Here is a 6,091-nt window from a genome sequence, read left to right as displayed (position 1 = left end):
AACAGGAACAAACATAACATATAGCAAATCCTGTACGATCGTCCCAAGTAGGTTAGTTGATATGGTCTCCCTAGAAACGGCTTTCATGCTCACGGATCATTTCTTCTCGTGGTGGTCTTGGAACAGTGGCAATATTTGCAGGTACAGAATCCCTACGAGACTTCCAAGATGGGTGAGTTTTAATATAAAGTACGTTCATCACTTCCATGAGAATTTCATTAGAAAATTCATTTGTGGTGGGCTCGTAGATGGCTTTCACCACCCAAGTTTTTCTTGCTTTTGAAAATTCAATTCTGTGACGACGTGTACCCACAGGAGCTCCGGACATGGTGGCTTGCTTGACCACGGCATGCACTCGATTTACATTACGGTTGTGGTCTAGAGCTGCCAGTTGACTCCTGGCCACCATCCCATCAATGAAGTAATGAATACGTTTTTGACGGTATTTTAAACATACACTGTGGTATATTTCTAGCTCCCCAGTGTGGCAGAATTTGCTTATTTGACGCAAATCTTTCAAAAAATTCTTGTTAAGGACAATATCTTTCAAATCATCCAAAGCTGGGGAAAGTGGATGAAGCCATTTTGTATCCTGTAATTTTTCAGGGGTTAATGGTGGGTGGAGACAGGCCTGGTATGGCTCCTCTGTTTCCCACTCATGGACATTTTGTACATGATGGATGACTGATTTCCATTTCTGTACAAGTTGGTCCGGATCATCATTACATGTACGAGAGCACCACCACACATGGTTCTTAATGGGCTGTATCCAGTGCGAAAGAATGGCCCCGTTTTTGGTCTTGGAGGCATTCAAAAGCTTGTTTCCGATGGATTTTGCCATGTGCCAGACATCAAATTGATGCATGATCGATCCATATTTTTCCCGCATTAGCTTCCTAATCGAGACATGGCGATCAGTTGCAATTATCTCAATGTTAATTCCGCTTTGCAGCAAAAACTGAAGTGTTTTTTCAAAGGCAATTTTTTCTAATCCCACTGATGACACTGTAGGCACAAGCTGCTCCACTGAAAAAGCAACAATTTTTTTGCTGTCATGATCCATTAGGGAATAAACACAATATTTGGCAGAGAAGCCTGGGCTGTCCATTTGACCATCCCCTATCAAACAAACTGGTCTATTGCTTATCTCAGAAAGAACGATACTTTGCTCTTTTTTCCATGTGTATTCAATAGCTGGAAATAAATAACGAGTTTGATTTTTAAAAAATGTTGATTTACCAATTGCTTTCAGGTTTAAAATCCTGAAGAACGACATCATTTTTAAAAAGCTGGATCCACTTAGCAAAACTGCAGCAGAAATTAGGAGATTGCCCAATGGCTGCATTCCTTGTTTCGGCTGTGTTTCCCATAATTTAGATTCGTGGCCATTCTCACACTTTACGTGAAAAGAGATCATGCTTCCTATATACAGTTTTTTGTATGCCACAATTGAAGCTTTGCAATTTTTTCGGGCTTGACACGGAATGAGAGCTAACAGTTTTCTAAATGAGCATTCAAACACTATAAACTTCTCCTCTGTTGCATGGTCACTGCAGCCAAAGTATAACGGTTGAAATTCTCTTTCAGTTAGCAACTCTTGGTCACTTAAATCTTCATCCTCCTCTTCCTCACTTTCTGATATTTGAAAAGTTTCATCTGACGTTTCCATTCCTATTGTGGTAGTTGGTTCCGTCACTTGTGAAACCTCCTGTAATGCTTCATTTGATGGTCCTTTTGATGGCTGCTCAGACTCTTCTAAAATTGGAGCCATGCTGTCTTCTATTGGAGATAAAGGTATATCGTGACATTCTTCACCTGAACTTGGATGTTCTCTAAAATGATGTTTTTGGCAGGCATAATCATGATCTACCAGTGCACTGGGAATGGATGCTGTTTTGGTTTTTTTGATTGGAGTAGAGCTCCATATTGGACCACTTTCAAGTTGTGAAGTAGTGTTGACTTCCATTACATTATCTTCATCCTCAGAATTACTGCTGGATTCGCAGGTAAGATTAGATGGGTTGAAAATTGAAATTGTAGCTTCGTGATCCACAGCAAATTCCAGTTTTGTTTTTATATCACATTGCACTTTCCTATGCCTTTTGTTGATATGGGTTTGAGTGTGACTATTTTTTTTGTGTTTCCAATGATCCGTGTTCACAGCAAAGTGTCTTTTCTTTATGATTTCTTCAGTGTTGGTTCCTTTGTCTGAAAATATTTTAGAAGGGACACCCAAATGAGAGGTGCTGGCAAAGGCTCCGGTAGAGAGTTCACATCTCTTTTTTTCCACAATGTGATGTGTTTTATTTTTACGTTTGCCAAAAACAATTTCTGAGCTTTCTGGGACAGGAAGCCTTGGAACGACATTGATTGTCGAACAGAACACTTGTGAACCCACTGCTGTTGTTGTAGTGACATTGGTTGATAATGAGGATGTTGTATATGACACGCTGGTGGTGGAAACAGTCATGTCAGTTACACATGGTGCAATTAGATCAACTTTGGAGAAATAAGCTTTATGGTGATCTACCATTATATTTTCTGAAACATTGGCTGCTTCTGTAAGCTGAGGTCTATATTCAGCAGTGGGAAATATTGTCGGAAGTGCATTAGGCCTTAGGGTACGTCGATCTTCATGGTAAGTATAAGCATCATGTGCAAAATGTAACGAACACATTCTATATATATCATAGATTTTGCCATCATGGACTTTCTTGACCATGGTTTCAAGATCGTCAGCATATTGTCCAGTTTGCATGAGCCACTGCCTTATTTTTTCAGGTTGTCTTGGAAACACATGAAGACTAACGTTGGGATCTCGTTTTCTCCAACTTCTTCTACAACCCTTCACAATGCAGGATGGCATTCTGCAATGTAATAACTAGAATGCAAAAAAAATATATTAGAACCCTATTAATTTATAACCAACTTAAATCCTAATAATTTTGACAATTCATGCAATATATGTCAAGTTTTCTCACCTTCAAATAATCTAGCAATCGATTTTATTTTAGGTGTACTTCAACGGTGTGAGAGACAGAATCTAAAAAAAATGCAGAAATCACATTGTATTATTGTAAAATAATAAGCATTTTATTGCATGAAATACATGTTTATTTGTATTACTATAAGTATTAGATCAAATACTGATTTTCTTCACTCTATGTAGAGAGAGAGAGACACAGAGAAAATAGACGTCAAACAATAGAAAAAACGGAGCAGGTCTCTTGAACAAATTATTGGTGGGTGCCAAAGCACAAATGAACTTCTGGAAAAATTAAAAAGAAGCAATACTCAATGCTTGTTTTTTGTGGTGGAATATTTATTGATGTTTTTTTATGGTGGAATAAAATAAATAGTTTTTTGCACAATGGATTGCGGCTCCGTTTTTTCATACAGATAAGAGAGTGAAGCACAGGCAATTATCCTTTCCCATTTACCTGAAAACTGTCTTCTAGTTCTTTGACGTATTTTCTGAATCAGATGACGGAAAAAACTGCCTGATTCGCCAAATGCACCAACGTGGTGATCACAAACAGCACAAAGGTCTGCAAAAAGTAAAAAACCGTTGGTCTTCATTATGATGGCATGGACTGAGCTTATATCTAGTGGCGGTGGAAGGCTAGTGTCTGACAGAGTGATTCTATGCTTTGTGGGTGAGAACACTTGCTAAACAAGCCTGTAATCAAATACTTATTTCCCCTACTCTATACGGACAGAGACACAGAGAAGAGAGTGCAGCGCAGGCAATATCTGTTATCCTTTCCCATTTACCTGAAAACTGTCTTCAAGTTCTTTGACGTATTTTCTGAATCAGATGACGGAAAAAACTGTCTGAATCGCCAAATGCACCAACGTGGTGAGCACAAAGGTCTGCAAAAAGTAAAAAACGTTGGTCTTGACAGGACAGAACCTAATACTGCGTATTGCAAAAGATAATTCTGTAGAATTCAATATGCTATTATTTATATATATTTTTTATCATCACCGTGTTCTGCAAAAAAAGTAATTACCCTATATACTCGTGTACAAGCCGAGTTTTTCAGCACAAAAAATGTGCTGAAAAACGTCCCCTCGGTTATACATGAGTCAATACTACCAAAAATTTATTAAAAATGGACTAAAAAAATAATAAACTTATATACTCACCCTCCGGTGGCCCCGATGCGCAGTGCTATTCCCCCAATGTCAGCGCGGCTCCTCTTCTGGCTTCCCAGCTGCTCTTCTTATACTAGGCGCCGCCCGGGAAAGAACAATGGCGGCGAACAGCACGCTGAAGCAAGAACAGCAGCCGGGAAGTCAGAAGATGAGCCGCGATGACATCGGGGGAGCAGCGCTGCGCATCGGGGCCACCGGAGGGTTAGTATATAAGTTTATCTTTTTATTCTGGGCTGTGCTGTATACTACTGGGGGCACAGCTGTATACAACTGGGGACAGGCTGGGCAGTGCTGTATACTACTGGGGGCAGGCTGGGCAGTGCTGTATACTACTGGGGGCAGGCTGGGGCAGGCTGTATACTACTGGGGGCAAGCTGTATACTACTGTGGGCAGTGCTGTATATTATAGGGGGCTGGCTGGCTATATACTGGGGGGGTCTGTGACCAATGCATTTCCCACCCTCGGCTTATACTCGAGTCAATAGATTTTCCCAGTTTTTGGTGGTAAAATTAGGGGTCTCAAATTAAACTCGGTCGGCTTATACTCGAGTATAAAAATAATTTTCTACATCATCACACGCCTGTGTTATCTGTATTGTCACTTCTTCATCCTCATAGAATGTAAGCTCTTGTGTCACCCCCTCATCCTCATAGACTGTAAGCTCTTGTGTCACCCCCTCATCCTCATAGACTGTAAGCTCTTGTGTCCCCCTCATCCTCATAGACTGTAAGCTCTTGTGTCACCTCCTCATGCACATAGACTGTAAGTTCTTGTGTCACCCCTTCATCCTCAGACTGTAAGCTCTTGTCTCCCACTCATGCTCATAGACTGTAAGCTCTTGTGGCACCTCCTCATGCACATAGACTGTAAGTTCTTGTGTCACCCCTTCATCCTCAGACTGTAAGCTCTTGTGTCTCCCACTCATCCTCATAGACTGTAAGCTCTTGTGGCACCTCCTCATGCACATAGACTGTAAGTTCTTGTGTCACCCCTTCATCCTCAGACTGTAAGCTCTTGTGTCTCCCACTCATCCTCATAGACTGTAAGCTCTTGTGTCACCTCCTCATGCACATAGACTGTAAGCTCTTGTGGCACCCCCTCATCCTCATAGACTGTAAGCTCTTGTGGCACCCCCTCATCCTCATAGACTGTAAGCTCTTGTGGCACCCCCTCATCCTCATAGACTGTAAGCTCTTGTGTCACCCCTCATCCTCATAGACTGTAAGCTCTTGTGTCACCTCCTCATCCTCATAGACTGTAAGCTCTTGTGTCACCCCCTCATCCTCATAGACTGTAAGCTCTTGTGGCACCCCCTCATCCTCATAGACTGTTAGCTCTTGTGTCACCCCTTCATCCTCAGACTGTAATCTCTTGTGTCACCTCCTCATCCTCATAGACTGTAAGCTCTTGTGTCACCCCCTCATCCTCATAGACTGTAAGCTCTTGTGTCACCCCCTCATCCTCATAGACTGTAAGCTCTTGTGTCACCCCCTCATCCTCATAGACTGTAAGCTCTTGTGTCACCCCCTCAACCTCATAGACCAGTGGTGGCGAACCTATGGCACGGGTGCCAGAGGTGGCACTCAGAGCCCTCTATATGGGCACACTTGCCATCACTCCAGGGTAGAGTTTGCCAGACAGGACTCTAGGCCTCTTGCAGTCCCAGGCAGCCCCGGACCCTAGAAGGAAGCTACAATGATAATCCAAACTTCTTCTCCTTATTTCTACTGTATTGGTGTCCTCAGGTGCCTATACAATTTATACCTGTGAAAGAGTAGGGAGTAATAAGTTGCTGCTTAAATTTGCGCATTGGCACTTTGCGAAAAATACGTGGGTTTTGGTTGTAGTTTGGGCACTCGGTGTCTAAAAGGTTTGCCATCGCTGTCATAGACTGTAAGCTCTTGTGTCACCCCTCATCCTCATAGACTGTAA

This window comes from Engystomops pustulosus, chromosome 2, assembly GCF_040894005.1.
Source record: "Engystomops pustulosus chromosome 2, aEngPut4.maternal, whole genome shotgun sequence".
Lineage (NCBI taxonomy): Eukaryota > Metazoa > Chordata > Amphibia > Anura > Leptodactylidae > Engystomops > Engystomops pustulosus.
This window is presented reverse-complemented; position numbering follows the sequence as displayed.